Source organism: Lepidothrix coronata, unplaced genomic scaffold (genome assembly GCF_001604755.1).
Source record: "Lepidothrix coronata isolate B3197 unplaced genomic scaffold, Lepidothrix_coronata-1.0 Scaffold91, whole genome shotgun sequence".
Classification (NCBI taxonomy): domain Eukaryota; kingdom Metazoa; phylum Chordata; class Aves; order Passeriformes; family Pipridae; genus Lepidothrix; species Lepidothrix coronata.
Window position 1 is genome coordinate 3,526,743 of NW_016690271.1, and position 24,269 is coordinate 3,551,011.

Here is a 24,269-nt window from a genome sequence, read left to right on the forward strand (position 1 = left end):
AAAAGTCTGTGCTTTGACTGCCTAATCTCTTTCACACAGCACTAAAATTAATAGGTTGGATTCTCCCCTTATGGTGTAAATTCCACAGAGCTAAGCAAGAGCTCCATCCTGAGGCCACCCTGGCTGGCCTCGGGTGAGGGGAGGGGGAAGGAGGGCTCAGGATGCAGCCACAGCTTGTGAACTGGTGCCCAGTGACCACCCACCCTGGGAGCCAGGGGACAGTTCCCTCTGCCTGAAGCACTGGGTGCAGGGACTGCCTGACACTGCCTGGGAGAGAAGCAAGTCCGAGAGAAAACTGGAGCTTCGGACAGAAGGAAGTTACTTCTCTGGAATGTTCTGAAAGCCCACATTCATATATGGCATTTTAGCTGAATCACAGCTGAATGACACTGCTAAGTATCGTGTGGGGTTTATTGTTTCAATACTAAATGAGGACTTCCCATTAGAGCAGTTTAGAAATAGGGTGGATGAATCCCGTGGCCTTTTCCGCAGATACTACAATATTCTCATAAAGGACAGAGGTTATGTAAGATCCCATGGGAAATCTGCTAAAGGTGTCAGGCAGAAACTGTTTATCCAAGTAATTATTTCAGATTAGAACCACCTGAGTAAGGCAGACGGGGTTTCTGTGGGATTCTGGCTTCTGCACAAGGACAAGTTTGTTTTACAAACACAGCTCCTCACCCAAATCCCGCTGCAATGAGCTGGCTCAGAACAGCCCTAATTATTGATGTACTAGAACCAAAAGAAAGCCAGAGTAAACTTTAGTTGAGTCATGATAACAGTATTAGTTATCAGCAAGGTTATGCCTCGTGTAAGTAGCTAATTCCAGACAGAAGTTCTGGGGCAGATATGATTTATTTCTAACATGAGATTAGAAGCCCCTGAATACTCACTGGTATTCCAGCTGGCTCAGTTCTGTGTTGCAACAAGGAGAAAAATGTTTATTTGTGGGCTCTAATAAGAGTTAGTAGACTGGGGTTACCTGGCAGAAATCTCTGAGCTCACTTAGCCTGCACAAACCACACAAACATTAAAGACAGTTCCAGTTGCCCCATGCACACTAGGTGAGGAACTTTCCCCATTTAATTGGAGAGTGCTGCCCACTTCTTTGGGGGTGTGACACACAACTCCATCTCACAGCTGAGAAGTTCAGGACGATTTTCCACCCGTGCACAAACCAAGGACAGTTCTTGCCTGTGTGGTTCTCTCGTACACAAACAGAAGAGAATGGAAGCAGAAGTGCTTCAAGGAGACCGGATGTGGTCCCACTGCAGCCCTCTGTGTTGTGTATCTGCTTTACCTGGTGTTTCTGAACCCAGCACAGAACAGCCACTCCTTCCTAAGGACAGCCGAGTGCAGGAGAGCAGTGTAACCAAACCACTGAGGTTTGACTAGTGGGTCCTTCTCTGTCACCTCCTGCTTCAAAAGGCAAGCACCTCTTTGGGAAGATTATCTTAGTCAGCTTTCAACATCAATTGTAATAAAAATCTTGTACCAGAATAAATACCAGGATGGAAAAATGAAATTCTATGGAAAAAATCTATCGGTGTATGTTATTAACAATGTAACACACCTTCCTGGGCACTTGCACAGGAGCCATTAGGGCATTTTGATGACACTATTAATTACTGATCAGCTCCTTGTGGTCCCAGCAGAAAGAACAAGTCCAGAGGAAAGATTTAAAAGAGAAATATTGCTTCATCTTAACTGCATTAGGGGAAAGAAAAAAAAAAGATTCCAAGGTCCACTGCAGATAACAGCAGTGAGAAGAATTTGGGAAGGACTTTGATCCTGATGTGGCATGTCACAAGACTCAGATACGTGTTTGCTGCTGTCCCAGTCCAGGGAGCTGTTCTGGTTTTTGTGAGGTCTTGGCAAGTAAGGAAAAGCAGCAGCTGAGAAGCTCCCCCTGCACTTCCCGACAGCTCTGTCACACAGACCACACCCTCCAAGGCTGTGGCCACCTGGCCTCAAAGGGAGGCTTCTCATGTGCTAAGTGGTTTTACTGACACCGATCCCACAGGTTCCCTTAGTTCTAACATTCAGTGAAGTAGCTGCAATCAGCACACTCCGGAGAACAAAGCAGAACTAAGGGGGTGACATGTTTTTTTCAGTAGCTGTATAAATCACCCTGCAGTTTGCCATTTCTCTGATCTCAGTCCTCTCACAGATGAGGTTGATCTGCTGCCTAGAGAACCCTTTCCTGACTCCACTCCAACACATTACAAATAAAAATCTAATTAAACAGAGCCCATCACGTCAGTAATCTGAGCAACAACTGACCAAGCCCTAATGAGGCCTATTCATGGTGAAGACTTGCAATAAAGAAAGGGAAATTTGAGATAGATGTATATGTATGGGTTCATGTGGGGGTGAGTGCCTCCATCCATGTGTCTGTGTGTAACTCACACGTGGTGGTGCCCAGTGACTGCCAAGGTTTACTCTGGAGCCTGGGAAAAGCTCGGTGCTTACACTGTAACTGGCACGGTGACAGTGTTTCTGGAACAGGGTGACTGCGGGCATTGACCTCCCAGGGGAAGGTACAAAGACCCCTTGGCTTCCCCAGGTGTATTTGCTGTGTCCACCGGCTCATGGGACGTTAGAGAAGCTGTAAGTGGACCGACCTGCTCACAGCTCTGTGTTTAGTGAAGAGCTGCCAGGACGGCATCTGGCCAAGACAGGTGTTGCAGCTTCTGCTGTGGCCGTCTTGTGATAAGGGCTGGAACCCCTGAACAGCAGCACAGCCCTGCCCTGGCCAGTGTTCCCTAGGGCAGGGGTCACAGTGCCCAGCACAGCCCTGCCCTGGCCAGTCCTACCCACTGCAGGGGTCACACACAGCAGTGTGGCCGGGAAGGGGCTCGTGCAGCTCAGCCTCATCCTCAGACACTGGGCTTGGGCCAAACCAAACTGCTCCTGCCCACAGTTACTGTCCATGGGCCAGCCTGGGAACTCTTTGGGCAATGGACTCCAAAAGAAATGAATTCCAGATCTCCATCTGTGTGGATAGAGAACTTGTGAAGTCACTCTTTTCCTATGGAGTTCTTTGCCCAAGAAAACCAGGCCAGCACCAGAGCCCAGACTGCCCTGAACAGGGATCCCTATATTTTGGCTGGGAGGATGTTCTGGGCACTGTGGTGTGGAGAGAACAGTTTCCTCTTTTTAGTATCAGTTCTGTCTAGTGATTCACAAGAAATGTGGCATTGAGGATTTTCCTTAATCTATTTTTTTCTTGAATCTGTAATAGTTTCTTGGCTTCATCAGCAGATATTATTATCTGCTTATTATTCAGAAATAAACCAGTATTTTGACTAACCAATTATCCTAAATCATACTTTAACCAAAACATAAGTCAGTAGCATTTATAGAGAAAGGTAAGGATATTTGGAATATGTATGGGAACCTGTAAATGTTTGAATTATCTTCATCTGTGCACTACAGTAGCAACCAAGCCTTTAATAAAGAAGTCTCTCTAGTCCAAAGAACTCCTAAGCTAAACAGACAAGAAACAAAGCTGTGAACAGAATACATAATCCCTTACTTAGAGGTAAATAAATGAGGCATAGAAAGGGACTCTAAAGAAAACCATGGCCAACATCAGAATGTGGTTTTCCTCCCTGCTGTGGTCAGACAGCCCCTTTGGCACAGGCCCATCGTGCAGCTCTGAGCAAATATCAAACATAAATACAGCTCCTTACAGTCAGTTCAGAGGCTTTCCTTCACTCAGCACAGATGTAGTTCTGCTGCTGTCTTGATTTCCTCTGCTCTTTCAAACACTAGTCATGTGATTTCATATCAAGTATCAATGCACTTAATTTCCAGAGCAAAGTGATCTGAGCTGAATCCCATCTCAAAGCAAGAGGAGGAAAATTTTGTTATATTTCTAGAGAAATGTTTGAGAACATGATTTCTGATCCCTGCAGCACCTGGAACTGCCAAGGCTGGGGAGACAAACCTCTGATTTCTTTTGTTTCCCCACCTTCAGTTTGGAAAGAACTAATACATGAAACACAAGCAGTGAGAGAAAGCCAAAGAATTGTAAGTCTTTGATGCTTTCTTTCCCTGAACACATCCCTCTGTCAGCTCTTCAGTCTCTCAGCCCTTCAGAGACTAAAGGTCAGTCAGCCCCATGTGAACTGCTGCCCCGGGAGAGGAAGAGGAAGGAAATGACACATTAGAGCAGCTTTCTAGGCCTGTCCTGATACCCTGGGTGGGTGAGCCACCGAGTGACGCAGCCCCTGGGGTGGCTGCAGGCTGGCATCTATCAAAACTTGGTTTCCTCTTCCAGGACTGCTCACGTGACATCTGCAGCCTTGTTTTCATGGGCCTGTGAACAATCCCGAGGCTCTTTGGTGGGGCTGCACTGCACAGTCCTTTTGCTGGAAGTGTCAGGAGAGTTCCAGCTAAAGCTGCTTATTTTCATAACTTCTGGGAAAGATCAGTCTGGCTCCCAGCTAAAGGAAGAGTGGAAAAACTACTCTTCCAGCAAGTATTGAGGAATTGCTTTCTGAAATTGTACCAAACACAGTGAAGCCATCAGTCACCACCTCATAGGCTTCCAGCCTCGCAGCAACTTCATCACACAGAGATGACATTTTGTTAAAGAACTGATGTTTTGTTGCAACTCCAACATCTCAGTGTTTTGCTCCCCATGCCCAACCTGTCCTTGGTTAATATTGCATTATGGAGGTGTGCATTCTTCCTTTAAACACAAAACAAAGGGGGCTGGCTGTGGAATGAGAAGGCAGCATTTTAATGATGCCTTATTTCTTAGCAAATGTGCTGAGTATTTGGTAACCCTTAATCTATAAACTGAGAAAAAGAATGAACGAGATTAGTCAAACTATTTAATCTACTAATAAATGTCCAGACCTATGTAAGACACTGCTCTCCTGTACTCCTTGGCCTTTTTATTGAGGCCCAATCGTGGCCAACACCATTTTTTTTTAGTTAGAACTTTTGTTTCTGTACTTGTGCTCAGGACTTGCTTGCTGGGCCAGAGAAACCTGGTGTGGCTGCTGGAGGTCAGCTCCTTTAAATAAAAAAGTAATCCAGGTCAATGTGGGATTACAGGGCAAAAATCTCCTCCTGGCTAAGCAGGGTCAGCATTCTTGGATGGCAAAACTGCCCTGAAGTTTTAGTTTGCAATAAAATACCTGGCTCCTTGCTGGTTGCTGTTCCCCTCCCAGCACTGGGCTTGCCCCAGGGCTATTTGGGGTTGAACTCACTGGGGACCTCAGTCCAGCTGAAAGGATGTGCTCCACATCCCCAGGATCCAGCAAGCACAGCTCAGGGCCTGCTGAGCCACTGAGCTCAGGAGAGGTGCAGCCCCAAGTGTTGAGCCCCTACAGAAAATACAGTTTTTTCTTGGGTGCCAAAAAGTCAGCTGAGCATGCAGGAAAATCCAACCCTAGCCAGGAGGCACCAACACTTTCCTTGCTGCTGATTGGAGTCAACAGGGTTTCTGGTCACAGTAGCCAACTTTTGGTGTTGTGGCAAAAAATTAGATCTTGTCTGTGTTCAAAGGAACTGTAAGGGAATTCTCACTGTGTACACAAGGCCAAATCCAGAGTTATGCTGAGGCAATGACTTCCACAGGGAGCCAAATCCCCTTTTGAAATTGCCTGAGCACACGTACATAAACACCCTGATTTTAGGGTCTCTGTGTTGGGATATTTTGTGATTATAAAGCACCTTTCCCGTGTCTTATTTGCTTTTTCCTGTTTATTTTTATCTGCTATGAAATTATTAGTAGCAAGAGGAGCCATTCTAATGGTCTCACTGTGCCTGACAGAAGAAGTAGGAATGTTTTGGTCACCACCAACACAGAGCAGGTTACACTGCAGGATCCCTTGGGATGCCACAGGTCCCTGACCCCCCCCAGAGTGACTGGGGGCTCTGTCCACAGGACAAGTGTCCATTGTGGCTGGTGAATGACACTTCTGCCTGCTACAGACAGACTCCTGACGAGCCCACAGGGCCACGAGCGTGCTCACAGCTGGCAGCCAGCCTGAAGGGACTTCAAAGCTCTCAGCTGGGCCCAAGGGGTCCAACATCCTCTTCCTGAGCTCACACAACACCTGGGCCTAAGCAACAGCCACCCCCAGGAGCTACTTTTCCTGAACAGAGATGCTCAGACCTATACATCAGGGGCTCAAGGCAAAGCTGTGCCAAGAACATCAAAGTCAACTTCTACTGGCAACTGAACCTTTGAGGAAAGTAGGATATTGCTATGCAGGATATTAGCAACGATTTTAGAATAGCTGTGTTCAAAAAAACCCAACACCTTCAATAACAAAGAAGGGAAAGATCTGAAGCCAAAGTTCTCCAACAGAAACTGTGTTACAGCACAGGACCCAAATCACTAAAACAGCCACCTGAGACAATATATCATCAGAAACACGAGAGTCAGCAACTCAGGGATTGTTACTGTGTAGTTGAGGTGGTCTGAGGTCACTCCTCACATTTACCTCAGCTCCAGGTAGGGGTGGACTGGGTAGGTGGAGGGATAGGTACCATTCCCTTCATTGATCTAAATCACCTGGAATGTATTTCAGTTTGTCCTGCCCACAACACGAGAAATCCTACCCTCTCACAAACAGTGCTGAGGGAAAGTAGATTTGACAAGATTTATGCAGGGAGTCTGTTAAGACTGATGATTTTTATATATATATATAAATGTATACACACCTCTGCTATTTTATAACACACCCACACGGATGGACTGTGAAAGCTTTGGGGCAGGAATAATTTTCCTATTCTAGATCTGCCCCTATCTATATTACCTAGTGATTCAAACTGGGGAGGCAGACTCTGGCTGAGGCTCCCAGGACAAACATATGAATAAATGCATGACACGATGAAGAGAAGAATCCTCAGGTTCACAAGTGACAGGTCCAGAGGAGATGCAAAAGGCATGACTCAGCAGGGCTCGATGTGAGGAGAGCAGCTTGCGTTTGCCCTCACTGTAAGCATTCCTTGTGCATGAAAGAGCCCTTGGACACAAGGGGCAAGAGGCCGGGGAGCAGAAGGGAGCTGACTCTCAGCATGTTTATGCTGCTGTTATTCCAGAGACTGCAACAGCACTGCTCTTGATTTATGTACATCGAAAGAAAGCAGGTCCTTTGTCTATCCTGCACGCGGCTCAGCTAAAGAACAGGGGGATCCCTACGTTGTATTTTACAGAATTCAGAGAGGGAGGTAGAAAATCCCCAGAACATACGCAGCAGAAAGCTGTCCGTCCCCTCTGAGCCCAGCCCCGTGTGCGCACAGACACAAACACACACACAGACTCTCCGTGCCGGCACGACTCCCCTCTCGCAGGCGGCGGGCTCGGACCCCCGGAGCACCAGTGCAGTTCCTCTCTGCAAACAGCTGTCTCCGGCAGGATTACAGATTTTCATTTCCTGCCACGCTCGGCAGCTCCCGCGGGAGCCCCGGGCCCGCGATCCGCTCCCCAGCCCACGATCCGCTCCGCTCCCCAGCCCGCTGCGCGATCCCGGTCCCTGCCCCGCTCCCGGTCCCTGCCCCGCTCCCGGTCCTTCCCCGCTCCCGGTCCCTGCCCCGCTCCCGGTCCCTGCCCCGCTCCCGGTCCTTCCCCGCTCCCGGTCCTTCCCCGCTGCCGGTCCCTGCCCCGCTCCCGGTCCTTCCCCGCTCCCGGTCCCTGCCCCGCTCCCGGTCCCTGCCCCGCTCCCGGTCCTTCCCCGCTCCCGGTCCCTGCCCCGCTCCCGGTCCCTGCCCCGCTCCCGGTCCTTCCCCGCTCCCGGTCCTTCCCCGCTGCCGGTCCCTGCCCCGCTCCCGGTCCTTCCCCGCTCCCGGTCCCTGCCCCGCGGCTGCAGAGGGCACCAGAGCGCCAGAAAGGTCCCGCTGCAGCCGGGGAGCGAGGGGACAGGGGACAGCCCAGCCCCGGCCGCAGCTTCCAGCGAGGGCTGTGCAGCCTCACCGGGAGCCCCCCGAGAGCCCTGACCCGGGGATACCCCGAGCATTATCCTGGGATACCCCCAGCCCTGACCCGGGGATACCCCCAGTGCTGTCCGGGGATACCCCAGTGCTGTTATGAAACGCTGCTGCAGCCTCAGGACCATCTGGCATCACTGCTCCTGTGGTACCAGAGCCTGTGCCCCTGTGCCGGGAGGAGAGCAGGGATTTACAGCCCCGAGGGACTGCGTTCATCTGGGTCGTGGCTGCACGCCAAAAGCAGCAGCAATAAACACATTGGCCCAACCAGCTCAGATTCGTACTTAAGTCATTTCCCGGACTGGGAGAAAATGCGGAATTGCACAATGTTCCTCGGTAGCTGTTTTCTCCCTCTTGCATCACCTCAAGGCACAGGGGATGTCACCAAAAGTGACATAAAATGCTGAGTTTGAGGTGTGACCATATTCTTTAGGTTCTGATAAATTCAGTGTGTCTGTGTCCTTCTCTGGCTCACGGGGAGATGCTCTGCATGCAGTACAGGGAGAATGGAGTAAAAACCATGCCTTGGTTCAGGCAGAAAGAGCATTAGTATAGAGACAATTCAATTGAGAGCCCTTGTGAGATTTCATGAGACAGGATAAAGACCACAGGGAGGAGGAAATAAGCACTACTCTAACATCAGTGCTCCGGGTTTGCAGCCTCCATGGTGAGCTGGCACCTGTGCTGCAACTCCTCTTACAGCACAGAAGTGTTCATACACTTTATGTTCATACACATACATGTCTCTTTATCCCAGCATCTTCAAACAGCCCCATTCTGTGGGAAAACTGTTGAACATTTTACTGCAAATTCCAAGTGGGAAACAGGTAAGATCTCAGCCCTGCACATCCCAAGCATAACAATATTTCATATTTTTCAGCTGCATTCAGCAGACAAGATCCTTCATTCCCAGTGACAGAAAAAGGCTGCATTTTCCATATGACCTCATCACTTACTCCCTTTGTGACATCACTGCAAACCAGTTATCTAAGTAACTCGGTAAGTCCCTCAGGGGTGGCTTGTTGGGGGTTGTTTTTCCACTTCTAAATCAGTAAGAGCCTCATTGTTGCTACAGATAAGCAGCCATTTGGGGTTATTTGAGTGCAAACTGCAGATAAGATGACTGTCTCCTAGAGGCTCACTTTGTCTCTTTTTGCCAGTGGCTTCTTGTTTCTCCTCTCTTTGTGTGAAAGTTCTCAGAGGTTGTTCTGTGTGTGGGAAAGTACAGCGATCACAACTGCTTTCCACGAGTGGTTGTGGAATCTGCTCTGCCCTTGGGACTCCCACCCTGAATTTGCAAGTCTCTCTTCTATGTGTGAGCTGGCACAACTCCCCCTCTCCACCAACTGGACTTTTCCCAGCACTCCTGCAGAGAAGGCTGAAGGCTGGGCAGATTCTTAACTGGCTAAAGCTTCTCTGCCAAAGATGTCTGGGAACCAGGATCCTCCCGTGAGCAGAATGGGTCCAACTCTAACAGCCCTGGGAAGCACCGATTCTGTGAGCTACCCATGGGAAGAGAGCCCTGGACCTTCTGTGTGTGAAGTAAATAGATAGGGATTTAGTAAATAGTAAATTTAGTAAATAGGCCAGGATTTGGCAAAGGTAACAGGGACTCGGTTTCAGTTGTAAGAATGGAACAGTGCTGCAAGATGGAGAGAAAGTTGTGGCCAGTCAGCCAGGATTCACCCAGCAGGTTCTGATTCCCATGATTCAGCCTTGTAGCAGTCACTGTGCTCAGAGTGCCAACAGCCATGATTTCTAGAGCTTAGCACTTATCAGCTGAATCATATCTTCCACAGCTCAGGTCAGGAGGATTTAATGTGTCCAATCACTTGTTTTTTCCCTTTGCCAAATAATTTCAATCACAGAACTGGTATGAAGAGCTGACCTACAAACACTTTCTATGTGCAGATCAGCTCTGTTGGAGTTGCAGCATGTTACTCTGCTTTTCACCCAAGTTTTTGCAGCTCTGGAGAACAGCAGGGACCTGCTGTGGCCACCCAGTACACACCTGGACAGCCCAGGTCAGAGCCTCCTCCTGTGACTGCATTCCTGTTCTTTGCTATTATGGTCCCAGGTAATAATCAGAAGGGAGTGCCCAGTCATGTGGGGGATGAGCCAGTCCAGCCTATTTCCTGATTTTCAGGGTCAACAATTTCTTATATAAGTCCACACTTTCAGAGCATTTCCCAGGTAGAACAGCAGCAGTCCACTTTCAGCTCTGACAGTACCCACAGCTTCAGGCAGACACTTTCCTTCCTGAAAGGCTTTGAACATTCACATCTAAAGGCAAGGTTAGGGCTTGCCCACCAGGACCTCCGAAAAGTTCTCCAAATAGGAGACATCATGATAAATGACTCCTAATTAAATAATCAACTTTCTCCAAAACCTTATGAAAGAGACAGGCAAGTTTTATCAGCCCCAGTTTACAAGATCAGAAGGTTACCTGTGAAATATGCCCAAAGCTACATGTGGCTTCCAAGAAGAAGGCAGCCAGGACTGCATTCCTCTCCTAGAGCTGTGCTGTCACCCCAGAGCACACAGCCTCCAACCCCAGCCTTTACCAGCAGAGCCTCATTCTCCTGGAAGAGTTCCCCTCTTCCTTCACCTTTCTACATTGCAGAGTTTGCTGCTTTAACACAGGAAGAGGCAGTCCTAGTACCTGAGCTCCTGGTATTCTTACTACTTGTTGAGGTAACTACCTCAATCCACACACCTTTGAAGCACCTATTAAGAAGAAAGGGTTAAATACAAACACCCTGTGCAGCAGATGTGCATTGATGACTTTGCTCAGCGTTATCCCTCTCCATTATTCACAAGCTCCTACCAGCCTGCTCTCAGCAGGGATGCCTTATGTGGGATTAAAGGAAGCAAGGAAACAAGAACCAAAGTCAGGTTTCCCTGGCAGCACAGTTTATGTGCCTTCCTAATGTGCTGCTTCATCTGTCTCACATAATAGCAATAGTCCCTGCAGAAGAGAAAAATAAATTACACCATAATTAAGCACTTTTAGGCTGCTTTTCTTGTGTCCCCAGTGAGGGAAGGCTGTGTCATTCCATCTGCATCCATTTAGGAGAAACCCCAGGTACACTTAGAGCCGTAGACCCTTGGGAATATTCTGTAAGGCAGACAAGTCCCTAACACACCCAGCACACTGCAGTCCATGGGGGGATTTGTCACTTGCTCAAGGTGCAGAAAACCTCTGTGTTCTTTTCTCAGCTCAGCTGTTAATGCATAACTTTACTTTTCCTTCCCCTCTGTAAGTCCCAGTTGCTTCTCTGGGAGCAAAGCTACTCTGTTTGGGAATGTTGGATTGTGCTGACTGCAAGAGCCTGGATAACTTGATTGAGGAAACAAGCCAACTCCAAACAAAGTGTTTCTTATGGGAAGAATATTGATGAGAACCTGTCTTTGGTGTCTAATCAGTAATGAGTTCATGCTACAACCTTGGTACTTCCATCATAAGATTATTTTCCCCAATCAGGTAGGGATTTAATTATCACTAATATCTCTACCCTTCTATGACATTTGCCTGGAAGAAATAAATACTTTCTTGGAGAGTCAGACAAGCTGCCTTGCTGTAGCCAGTGTTTTCTTGCAGACAGGCAGCACAGCGTGTGGCACAGAACTCCTTGTGGCACAGAACTCCTTGTGGCACAAAACTCCGTGTGGCACAAAACTCCGTGTGGCACAGAACTCCGTGTGGCACAGAACTCCGTGTGGCACAGAACTCCTTGTGGCACAGAACTCCGTGTGGCACAGAACTCCGTGTGGCACAGAACTCCGTGTGGCACAGAACTCCTTGTGGCACAAAACTCCGTGTGGCACAAAACTCCGTGTGGCACAGAACTCCGTGTGGCACAGAACTCCATGTGCCCCTGCTCTGTGTGCTGGGGCACAGCCCACCTCCCACCCACCTGCCTCAGCACCCAGGCAGTCTGCTTTGGATGGGAATGTCTGTGGAATGACTAATGGAATCAGAAGCCAATCTGGACTGGTCCCCCTACACATCACTGTGGAAAAAGGAGCGCAGCACGTCTGGCCTGCGAAGAGCTGGGTTGAAATGCTTTGACCACACCACAGTAACAACACTTAACAAGGCCAAACGTCTCCTGTCAGAGGCCATTCCCAGCCTTCCCTCACTGCTGCACTGAGCAAAGCAGCCGGTTTGCTTTCCCAGCACAAGCTGACCTGTGCAGTCAACACCTAAACGACATTGTCTGAGCAGAGGGAGTTCCCAGCCCTGGATTCTGCAGTGCTGTGAGCACACCCGAGCGTTGGCGATGCCGACGGCACCGCTCCTGTGCAGACTGCCTGGCTGGGAGCCCCACAGACCATGCAACTGGCAGGGCTGGGGTGGGAATTCTCTGCAGAGGGCTGAGCCTGCTGGGCACAGACTGCAGGCAAAACCCCACAGCTCTCCCCTGTGCAGCTCTGGGGCACGGGGCAGAGGGAGAGCTGGCAGCAGAAAGGGACCGGCAGCCCCCCGTTCTGCTCTTTGCCAGATGGGCCAAGGCTGATAAGCAGAGCTGGGAAAATTTCTGTAACAAACTTTGTGACGGGGAAACTTTCCCAGTTTGAAGGGTATGGAGGGGTCAGGGTGTAGAGGGACTACAGGGAGCATCGGCTGGGCTAAAATTCCCACCTCACAGCACAGGTGAACAGCACAGGCTGTTTTGAACACATCTAGGACAGTCAACAACTGCTGAAATTCTACAGGCATATAATTTGTTAACAGAAATGCAGAACTGAAAAGGACCATATGGGTTCTTTCACAGCTTGAACACCTACATAAAATTATTAGTTACTCCAACATCCTGATTATCCTTCATGGAAACACTTGAATGCCTGTGGTTTTGATATTTCAGATTTTCTATTTTAAATGTGGATTGTGTGGGGTAGATTAAGTTGTTTATGGTTTGAGGGGAGATGTTTTGTTTCATGTTTTGGTAAAAGACAGGCAGTACAACTGAACAAGGCTTTTGAACTTGGAGGAGTTTGCAAATCTCAGAGATGGTGCAGAACTACCAGGTGGTAACTGAAAAGGGGTCCATGGGTGGAGAGGAGCTGCAGACATTCTGTCAAAAAGCTCTGACCACAGTCCCATCAAAGAAGAAGCCTTTAGATCCAGTATTCTAAGCTCTGACTTCAATTAGTTCAATGAATATGTGGAGTAACTCCACTAAACCAATGAACTAATGTTTCATTATGTGCACTACAATGGGCAAAATCTGACCTTTTGAAAAGGATTCTGGGAAGCACAGATGTGGATCACATCTAACCTTTTCATCTTACAAGTTTAAATCCTAAGTGCTCTCTATGGTTTAAACAGATATGCCACACAGAGAAAACATTCTCATCTCTGGTTCCTGGGGGAGGCAGACAGATGAGATGATTTGCCCATGGCTATACTTTCTGAAAGAGCCAGGAACTGAACCAGACTGGTCCAGCCTCACTATCTCAACCACGGGGTCATCATTCCCTTCCTTGAAATGGTTTCCAAAATCATGATTATACTGATGGGAAGCCAAAGTAGTGGAAATGTACTCCCCATAAAACCCAAGGTACAGTTACGGGCTCTTTCCTTGCACTGCCTAAATAAATTTTCAGAATAATTCCCTTAGTTCTTCAGGGCACAAAGATGTATTCTGACTTGAAGAGGAGACATTTACCAAGGTGAATCTGCTGTTTTTGAAAGCTGTTTTCAATTTTTATTCAACAGGACTTTCCCATGGGAAAGAAACACAACATGCTGCTTTGAGTCAATGTCTCCTTTCCCTACAGCTACAGTTTTATTCATAGGGAAGAGAAGGATTGATCTGAGCAAAGGAAAACTTACTGAATGGTGAAAACATGAGCATCTGAGATGTGAGAGACACCATGCCAATCCATTGGTTCCTTAGTCCAGATAACTGCCCTATTTCAATCCTTGTACTCGGCCACTTTCCCCTCATGGCTTAGGGTTTATGCTTTGGGTTATCCAGTTGTATCAGGAAATGATACAGGAGGAAGGGCTGCAGCAAATATGTGCTTTAGTGTGATGCAAGGGACCAGAAACAGCGGAAGCTGGCAACTCAGAACCTCTTGTGGTGTTTGGAAACACACTGGCTACAAAAAGAGTTGAGAATAAAACCAAGGAAGGAAGCAGGAGAGGTGTGCAGATGGCTGTTGTAGGACTGGTGTCAGAAACAAAATTCCTCCCTGGTTTTTCAGATAGTTTTGCAAAGAGGATGTGCTGGTATCACTTCCTGACACTGGGGGGTTGTTATCGGTGCCTATGATGAGAGACAGCATTCCAGAGAGGGAAAGGTCTGTGCAAGCTGATTGTCATCCCCAAGTACAGACAAATCCAGTTTTCCAACTACCTCTTCACGGTGATCAAGCTAAGACTAAAAGTCCTCTCTCCTCCTTCAGATTAGTGTCCAAGGTCCCACAGGACACACCACATAGAAAACAGGGAAAAGCTTTATTTTCTTAAGACAATTCTTTTCTACGGTTTTTTTTTTTACAAGTTTTTGCCTTCAGAGAGGTTTGTCTCTCCCTTGTCAATATGCTCAGAAAATGGAGTGGCACCAATTTCAGGACCCGCAGTTCGAATTCCTGAGTTCTCAGTCAGCAGCTGTGAATCCTCTGTGATAAACAGGTCACTCAGCCCTGTGGCTTCAGCTCAGAACCTGACCAGGAGCTGACTGAAGTCAAGGGGAGCTTCTCCCCTGGTTTGAACTGGACCTGCACAGCTTCTTACAGACACACCAAAAGATCAGTGCCCTAAGGAGGTTTGAAGCCTTCTGCCTCAGCTTTTTCAACTCAGTCTTTTAAAATCAGATACTAACTTGACTTCAATGTAAGTGTGTCTGTCATATTGACTGCTGTAGCACTAAAGTATGGATATGGACTTCAAATTAATTCTGTGCTTATGCAACATCCTGAACACAACCACTTTCCTGAACTGAGACCTCTGATCAAGCATTCTGGTCTTGTCAGGGAATATTCCCCCTCAGAACCAATGGACCTGGACCCTGTGCACGGCAGAAGCAGCAGCCAGGGCCAGCTGCCTCTTCCTCAGCTGCTGAATTCTCTGATTTTGCAGTGAGAACAGAGGTAAAACATGCAAGCTGCTGGCTCAGAGAACACTAAGCTCAAGTATGAGGGAAAGTGGTGAGGATTTACTTTGTTCTTTCCTGTACATTTGTCTGCCACAAATGCAAAGGGTTTCCTATTTGGTGCTGTGGGGTGAGAGCCAGAATCTTCAGAACTTTGGCTCAGCTCCTGCCAGCATTCATGTTCTCTTATCTTGCTTCCGGTGCAAACTATTTCCAGAGATGGTGTTATTGAGAAAGTCGAGGACTGGGATGGAAACCGAGGAGGAAGAGCGAGCAGAAAACCAAGAGCCTGAACTCAAAGGCTGACAAGAACTGGCCAAGACCATTCTCTCCCTAGACACTCTCAGCAAGATCAGAGGGTGTGTTTGTGCAGAACTGGGGCAGCAGAGCCCTCCCACCCCGGCAGCTACTGGCAGAAACAGGGTGGTGAGACAGACTGTGCTTTCTAGTACTTTCTGTCTAAGGAGATTTCTCAAAAAGCAGAGCAATGCCTCCCACCCCAGGTGTCTGCAGGAGCCCCAGCAGCAGGCTGGGTTCTGTCCTGCTGGGAAGAAGGCAGTGGTGCAGGATTGTTTACTATTTATAAACACCATCAAATGAAGACTCCTGGTACAAACCTCCAGTGACTGTCCACACCCTCATGGGATGGGAGCATCATTCTGTGAACATGAACAGGACCTTACTGGCATCTCTTCATGCCACCACAGTCAAGGCAACAAAAAACATGCAACTCTCAAGGCCTCACAATACAAAACACAAATCTCCCTTGTCACAAATTTGACCAACAAGTCATCACAGAATAAAAGGGATAGTTCTTTTCTTTGTCTCTGACTTCAGAGCTAAGACAGCAGATTCTTCCTGCTGCTTTTGTTTTCGTTTTAGTCTGACTTGCCCTCTCCCTCCAGGCTTTGTTTTAAAAAAATGTAACGGTTCAGTGGATGCTCTGTCACAGTTTCTCTGTGCCCTTCAATATTTTCCTCTTAAACTTGAATCTCAATCCTTTGGCTACCTTGAGACCTGACCCAGTTTCACACAGCATGGCACACAGAACCCTTGTTCCCCGGGCCTGACACTGCCTTGAACAGAGCCCTGCACACAGCTTGTCTTGCAGCTGTGCTCTCTGGAATACACAGTGAAAGGAAGGGGTTAAGTTTTTTAGCCAGTTCTGAAAAATTGGGTGCCACTGTGAGGCAGAATTAAAATGAGAATGAATCCAGACTGTAGTTCTTTAGGATACACAGCATTTTCTACAGATCTCCCTTTGCATCTTCCCTTCAAAATCCCACTCTGTCTTTAACACATATTGCAAGTATTACACTGTTCTATAGAATTCTCATTAAGCATAATTGAGTAACGCCATGAAATCTAGCAGATCAGAAACCAAGATTCTCCCTCTAAATATGTTTATCTCCTAAACAATTTAGGACTACAGTCATCACTGCAAACAAAGAGAAACTGCCGGCCCCTAATCAGCACACAGCAGGGATGGGTCATGGACACATTTATCTTTCTTCTCACAAGCCTCCCCTGGATAAAGGAAATGCCCTAATACTCAAGGCATCTTGGACACCAGATGGCTGATTATTAGACATTTTATGAAGAGGAAGGAAGTAAAGAGAAACAGTCTGAATTTTCATGGTACTGTACGGACAGGGGAAAGGAAGACAGAAGGAGGACCTAATCCAAAACTTACTGACTGGGAAGATACTGATTTCAAAGGACTTCGAATCAGAAGGAACAAAAGATCTGTGCCTGCTTTTCCTTCTGCAAATTAATTCTCAGCTCATCAAGAGCTAGAATGACTGATAGTTGAATAAAATGTCCTTTCTATTATCATCACTCTAATGACTTACTGCTGAGCCATCTTTTTGCAGAAGACAGGTTTGAGTTTCTAAATATTCTGCATAATGTTGCAAGTTTTCTTTAGACTGTAACAGCTCCTCCCAGGTTCCACCATGCAGAGGGACATGGCTACATCAGACGTGCAAATGGATCCTGTGAAGAATGCGGATACTGGATCCAGTGGTCTTTGTGGTCCTGCTCCTCCCCTGGAAAGGGATGTGGATCATCCAGCAGGCCCAGCTGATCCCAGCACAGCCTTCTTGCTGTGCTGAGAGACATAATGTACTGCTTGAGAAGTCACTGTGGTCACCCCACTTGTGAGGCACTGCACACACAGATGTGGAGGGAGGGTTGCAGAACTGGAAAGGAGGCCTCCCACAGAACAGGATGAGAGCTGGTGCTAAAAATCTCTCTCCACAAAGAGTCAGGAAAAGTTGCTTTGTTTTTTTTTTTTCCCTTTTGCCAGAAAAACTGGCATTGAGTCAGAGCTTTGCTGACAGAAGTACAGCAGGCAGGGGTGGGAGGGGTTTGTTCTCATTTTGCTAATCACCATAACTGCAGTGCCAAAGGCCCGGGAGCAGGACAAGCCTCACACAGGGCGTGCACGGCAGAGTCTGCACTGGGGGCCTTTCCAGGGCCTGTCACATCAAACACGGATCCCAGCACGGGGACAATGGCAGCAGGTGATTAACCCATCCAGCTCCTTTCCCTTCATTGGAACACCCAGGAAGGACTGGGGCAATGGAGCTAATAGCCATGTGGAGTCCCAGCTCTGAGGAACATAATGATGGACCTGGAGCCTTTTCTCACCCAGATGAAAGAGGGGCTGTTGTGCTGCACTTCAGAGCAGTGCTAATGACAAACACAACTAAAACCTTCAGCCTGTTTCAGACTCAGGCCTGTAATCTCCTTATGCAATACCCTTGACAAAGCTCTCTTGTGGAATATGAGCCTGCTTTTCCCACCACAGCATATACTCCTTCCCTGCCAGACTATGGGCTACTGGACTTGATTTCTTTAATTATTGATTTATTATTTTTACTCTGGTAGCATTTAACCAAATAAACTAGGTATTTTGCTGCAGATAAAACAAACATGAACAAGCTCTGCTTGCAGGGATGTGTGTGTCTGAGGGGAAGACCAGCAGCTCACCTGCTGCAGTGTTCTGAGAGGTTAGGCTGCCTAATTATTTTTTATTATCCCCATGTTGTTCTATTAACCAAATATTTGTCTTTTTGCCTCACACACATATCTAATGCCAATATACAAACTGCACAAGGGGATTATGCCAGCGTGAGTCAATCTAGGGTGTGTTTATCCTCAGAGAGACATAAGCCTCTGTTTCTAAAGGCGGGTGTTTCTTATCCCTGTTAGACCTATGAATATCTTTAGCCAACAAAATTTGTCACTTTTCAGTGCTGGCTCATCTGCTGCAAGAACAAACCCCGCGAGCTGGCCGGCCTCCAAGGGGGGTGGGGGCTGAGGCCTCTGGGACTGTCATTACTGACTATTTACATTACAGCAGAGTTTAGAGGCTTCTAGCTGAGATTCAGGCGTTGCCGTGCAAGCAGAGAGTAAAAGACACTTCCTGCCTCAAACAGTTTTTAGTCTAAACAGAAGAGACTGGTGATAAACAGCAGACAAAAAGGCAGCACAATTGCAACACAGCTAATGCTAAAGAAAGACTGTAAACCCCCTGAGATTTCTCTAAAAATAAATGTTGAGTTTTCTATTTGTTTCATAGATGGCTACGATTTGTATGTTCAGGCTCCCTTAAAGACAGAAAGTTTCTGGGTGCTGTAACAGCTGCAATTCTTGCTTACTCACGTGACTCCAGGAGGTGAGGTCTCACAAGATGAACACATCAATCCTCCTCCTCTCAGGCCCATCTCAAAGCTCCTTTCTGCTGCAGGGGAAGTGAGCAGGCTGGTGGGGCTCAGCTGCCAGCTGGGGTTAAACCACGACACCTGTCCACAGAAACACTGAGTGTTGCTACACAGCAGTTTCTCGTGTGGTCCCCTTGTGGGGCAGAAACTGTTTCTCTTAGATTGCCCGAGCTGTTTTCCCCACCCATGAAAATGATTTTTAAGAACAAGAGCAGCGTTTAATTTTCACATCTCTTTCTCCATTGTGCTCAGCATACATTGTTTCCTGTATCTATCCCCGTCTCATTGGGACCCACCACTGCCAAAGCTCTGGATTTGCTGTTCCGTCTCTCACATCTGACCTTGCCATTTAACTGGCAGAAGAGTCCTGGGTTAAACTCCTGGGTTACATTCTCTGATGACAGGTGATACAAAAGAAGGCAAAAAATAATCAGGCAGAAAGGACTGGGTGTTTCACCTGTCCAAGGTGGCCTCTACTGTAATTTGTGCATAAAGCTCACCACATGGGCAGCTGAGCAGGAAAAAGTCCGTGGAAGAAGTGGACCTACAATTAAATTTTTCTTATAGTTGCACGTCCAATCTCAAACTGGTATGAACAGGCAATGGAGATTAATTTAAACTAGAGAAAATGGTGAGGATTTGTCCCCTGATCACCACCTCATCATCTTCACTTTCTCAGCATATCCTAACAAGAATATCCAGCAGCATGTCTAAAAATAGGACTTTAGTTTCTCAACTTCCCAGCAGACAAGCATGCCAGAGCTACTGTGTATTCCTGTGCTGTGCTTGGTGAGAGGAACACTCCATGGCTGTGTAGGAGGAAGCCTTTGAGGGGAAAATCACCCATAATAAAGGCCTCTTTTATCTGAAACACCTAACATTTCAGCTCTTCAAATCCCAACACTGCGCTTTTTTAAAACAGGTTTCTATTATGTGTTAAACACATCAAATAGAGTAATTCAGTCTCATCATCTAAATTCAGTGTTGTGATAGCTGAATGAAATTGGGGCAAGCTAGCTAAAAAGGTAATAGAGGCTTTTCATAAAGGCAGCATGTGAAATGCAGGAGTGCTTTTCTCTCTTCAGGAATAAAAAAAAAGGAAAAGGTTTTTGCTTTTCCCCAGTGAGCTTATGTTACAGAGTCAAAGACCATTGCTGGCCTACAGGGCAGGACTTTCAGAGGTGATTAGCAAGGTTAGGGCTCTATGGGGGTAGCTAGCAAAGGAAAATTCTTGTCCCAGAGAACCTGATCTGTGTGGACAAGAGATATGGGAGGCAGTGGGGAAGAGAAATCCTCTCAGGTCTAGGCCCAGTGGTTTAAGCAGGGACTTAACAGTTTTCTCTGATCCAGTACAGGCATTCCACATTTTATCATCGCTTCCAAAACTATTGTTGTTTTTTGGTATGCAAAAAGGCCACTGTACCGTTCACACTGGAATGAAGTCCACAATGTGTGTATGGTTCCCTCTGTTCAAGAACAAAGTGGTTTCCTCTACAGAAGGCAGTTCTTATGTCCACCCCAACACACCCTACATTAAAGGAAAAGTCCTAACAAGTGCATCAATAAATGTATAAAGTACAGCATGAAAATGTCACTTTCTGAAATCTTTGGGCAAAACAGCTCATTCAGTGTGCTCATATGGTCCTTCCAGCATGGTCCAGCCACAGTATTTCTCTTTTCAAAACCTCTAATATAGCAGTGCTTTTACTCCCTTTCCTTACAGACAGAGAGCTGTAGTTCCAGACAAATTATCAAGATTGCACACAAAGTTTGTGGTGAAACAGCAACCTGAATTGAGTGGCCAATTGACATACTTGCCCTCCATTTCTTTCTGTATCTTTGTTTCAAGGCCAAGACTGTCAAAAAATCTCAACAGGATCAACACAGTAGAATTTTAAATTGCACAAGATGCTGGGAATGCTGTTCAGTAGGCACAAATGCTAATGCACTTGCAATCATTTTTCTCTCCCAATTCTGAGCTGCATTCTCCAGTACACACACTCAATATAGACTTCACAAGAAACACAGTGTGTTTAAGGAATTAAGTAGAGACTCTAACATAGATGTGTGTGACAGCTCAATAGAATCTGTGTCCCATCATTAGAACAGGATATGGGGATGCTCTGTCACAGCAGGTTTTGTGGGTCTGGAAAAACAGATACACTCCCTGTGAAATCCTACAAGCCTCATCCATGAAATCACAAAAATGATGCTCCTCCCCACCCTGTTTTCCCAGATGTCTGCACCTGGCAGTTCAGCACTGCCCCTGCTCCATGGGCATCCCAGTGCCCCAGGCTGTGGGACACCCCTGGCTGCAGTCTTGGGTTAACAGCTCTGGGTTCACAAGGAAGGCTGAGAGAATTGGGATTGTTCAGCCTGGAGAGGAGAAGCTTTGCAGTGACCCAACTGTGCTTTGCAGCACCTGATGGAGCCCACAAGAAAGATGGAGAGGGACCTTGAACAAGGGCCTGGAGTGACAGGACAAGGAGAAATGGCTTCAAACTGACAGGGAGTAGGTTTAGATTGGATATTAGAAATAAATTCCTTATTGTGAGGGTGGGGAGGCCCTGGCACAGGTTGCCCAGAGAAGCTGTGGCTGCCCTATCCCTGGAAGTGTCCAAGGCCAGGCTGGATAGGGCTTGGAGCAACCTGGGCTAGTGGAAGGTGTCCCTGCCCATGGCAGGGGTGTGGAAGTAGATGATCTTTAAGATCCTTTCCAACCCAAACCATTCCTCGGTTCCATGACTCCACGACCTGCTGTGTGTCTGTGGGTGCTGCTCTGCCCGCTCTTCCCAGGCCTGGAGCTGTGACTCCCCCAGGAGCAGCTCAGTGCCCTGGGCTCTGGCTCTGCCCAGGAGCAGCTCAGTGCCCTGGGCTCTGGCTCTGCAGAGGAGTAGCTCAGTGCCCTGGGCTCTGCACAGGAACACTCAGAGCCCCGGCTCTCCTGTGACTGTGACCGCCCCACCACCTGCGAGGCAGCAGCAGTGCTGAGCAGGGACAGGGACACACAGGCACTGTTTAGTCAGCACATTTTTCGTGCAGGCCCAAGGGCAGCCCCGTGTGCCGGCACTGGAATGCTGCCCAGGGATGGCAGCCGGGTAATGAGGCCGGCACTCCCAGCACACAAACACTGCAGGGAATGCCAAGTATCTTGTGATGCACGGCCCACAATTTTCCTAGTTTGCTTTCTTATGCAATGCACTCGCTTTCTTGTCTATCGGCAGATGGATGTTCTCAGGTGGGCACGTAGAGAATTCCTACAAGAATAATAAATATCCTGCCAATAATATTCCCCAGTTCCACAGTCACCTGTATTTGAGGATTTCAACCTGTCAGGATTCCACAAACTAAAATTTGTTAAACTTCCAGTGCACTTGAGAGAAGAAGGGGTAGATAGACTTTTCCACAAGGTCAGAAATATGGAGGTAATAAGCAAAGTAAGTTACTTTCCCAAAACCACAGAACTCATCAGATGGCAAACTAATTAAACCCTAATCCAGCAAAGCCCTTAGTGCGTATGAACTTTACAGCATGTGAATAATGACAATGAAATCAAATACTTAACCTGACCTACATTCTTAAGAAAATTACTAAACAGCATATGCCACACTACTTGATGCAAATCCACACAAACTAATGCAGATATCAGTATCCATCTAACCATGAGAAAAACATCTCAGTGTCAGCTGCTTTGTCCTGCTCCACTGCCTCATGTCCTAAATTCATACGGTTTCTCTTTTTATTTTTTTGCAAAAACCCTCCCTTCTATTGCCACATGTGGCTCAAATGTCATCAGGTTTTATCTTTTAAAACCTGGTGTCAATTTAGTTCAAATTAAGGAGTCTGTCTTCTTCTGTCAGCAAGGTACAACCAAACTGCCTTTCTGGATCCCTCATGTCAGATGAACAGTCCTAATTCTTCTAATAATTGGGAGATGAGTGGTTCCTGCACTGACATCTCAGCTCTGTGCGAGTCAATCAGACAGGCCGGGTATGCAACCAAATGTAATGGAGTTACCTGGACTATTTTCTCATGTCTCCATTGTGAAAGCTGAAACCACAATGATTCCACAAGGCCATCATAAATTTCCCTCCCTACTCATGATAAGGATGAACTGTTGCACTCAGATGTTTATATTCACTAAAATATGTTTATAATAATACCTGCCTCATGTATTAAACCTGCACTTATTCTTTACTAAGTAAACGTTTATGTCAAATAAAACATGTATCTGATCAATTTACAGAATTTTTGTGAAAGGCTATTTTAGGAAAGCTCTCTATAGCCTTATTAAGTGCCTTGTTTATAGCCAGCACGTGGCTGTGCCGGTGTAATGTCACAGATGTCAGCGGTGCCAGTGCCCCGCACACACGGACTGCACCAACAGCCCCGGCCGTGCCACGGCCACGACAGTCACCCCACCCCAGCTGCGGGAAGGCGCTGAACACACTCAATGCCATTCCCATTCGGACGCCATCAGTAACCTCCGGACCTTCAGGTCCTCGCGGCCTTCAGTGCCTCGGACCCACCGATGGGTTCCTCTCCCCATGCTGTGCCGGAGCGCCAGGGGCTCGGCCGGACCCTCACCCCGCCGGGCCGGCCCCTCTGCCCCGGCCCTTCGCCCCTCAGGGACCCGCGCTGGCCGGGGGCTCCTCGGGGGCGAGCTACGAGCCCTGACATACCCGTGAGAGAGCGGGGAGACGCTGAGCTGGGCGCTGAGGAGCTGCAACGAGCGGTGAGGGGGCTGAGGTGGGCAATGAGGGGCAGAGGGAGATGCTGAGGGGAGCGCTGAGGGGCTGGCACGAGTGGTGAAGGCTGACGAGCTCTGAGGTCACCGAGGGGCTGCGGCGGGGGCGGAGCGGGCACTGAGGGGCTGAGGCGGACACTGAGGGGCAGCGGCGGGCATCGAGGGGCTCAGGGGGACACCGAGGGGCTGCAGCGGGCACTGAGGGGCTGCAGCGGGCACTGAGGGGCTGCAGCGAGGGCGGAGCGGGCGCGCCCGCGGCCCCGGCGGCCGCGCATGTACCGCGCGGTGATTGCCCGGCGAGAGCGGCGGGGCGGGCCCGGCCGCCTCCCGCCTCCCTCTCTCCCTCCCTCCGTCCGTCCCTCCCGCCGCTCCCCCGCCGCCGCAGCCTCGCCTGCCGGCCTCCCTGATGCCGAGGGATGGATAGAGCGGCTGCCCTGCGAGCCGCCGGCATGCTGGAGAGGAAGGAGCGGAGCGGCGGCGAGGCGGCGGGGCCGCGGGGCTTGCCGGCCGTGCGGAGCACGCTGCAGCAGTGCGGGCTGCTGCAGGACCTCATCGACATCTCGCTCTCCAACCTGCGCGGGCTCCGCACCAAGTGCGCCGCGTCCAACGACCTCACGCAGCAGGAGATCCGCACGCTGGAGGTACGGGCCGGGCGGGCGGAGCGGGGCCGCGGCCGGGCCTGCCCCTCCCGCCGCCCTGTCCCCGCAGCGCCGGGGCCGCGCCCGCGCCTTCCCC

The 24,269-nt window shown here is 48.5% G+C and overlaps 1 protein-coding gene across 3 annotated transcripts in view; it reads left to right on the top strand.

Annotated features, from left to right (window-relative positions):
- The first annotated feature begins 24,069 nt into the window (after window positions 1–24,069).
- KSR1 (kinase suppressor of ras 1) overlaps window positions 24,070–24,269 on the top strand; it is a 54,319-nt gene continuing 54,119 nt past the window's right edge. Inside the window, exon 1 of one of the 3 annotated variants that reach the window (XM_017821627.1) lies at window positions 24,070–24,175. The gene's annotated coding sequence lies outside the window, so the exon portion shown is untranslated. The remainder of the gene's footprint in view (window positions 24,176–24,269) is intronic. The other 2 variants (XM_017821625.1, XM_017821626.1) reach the window with 2 other exon arrangements.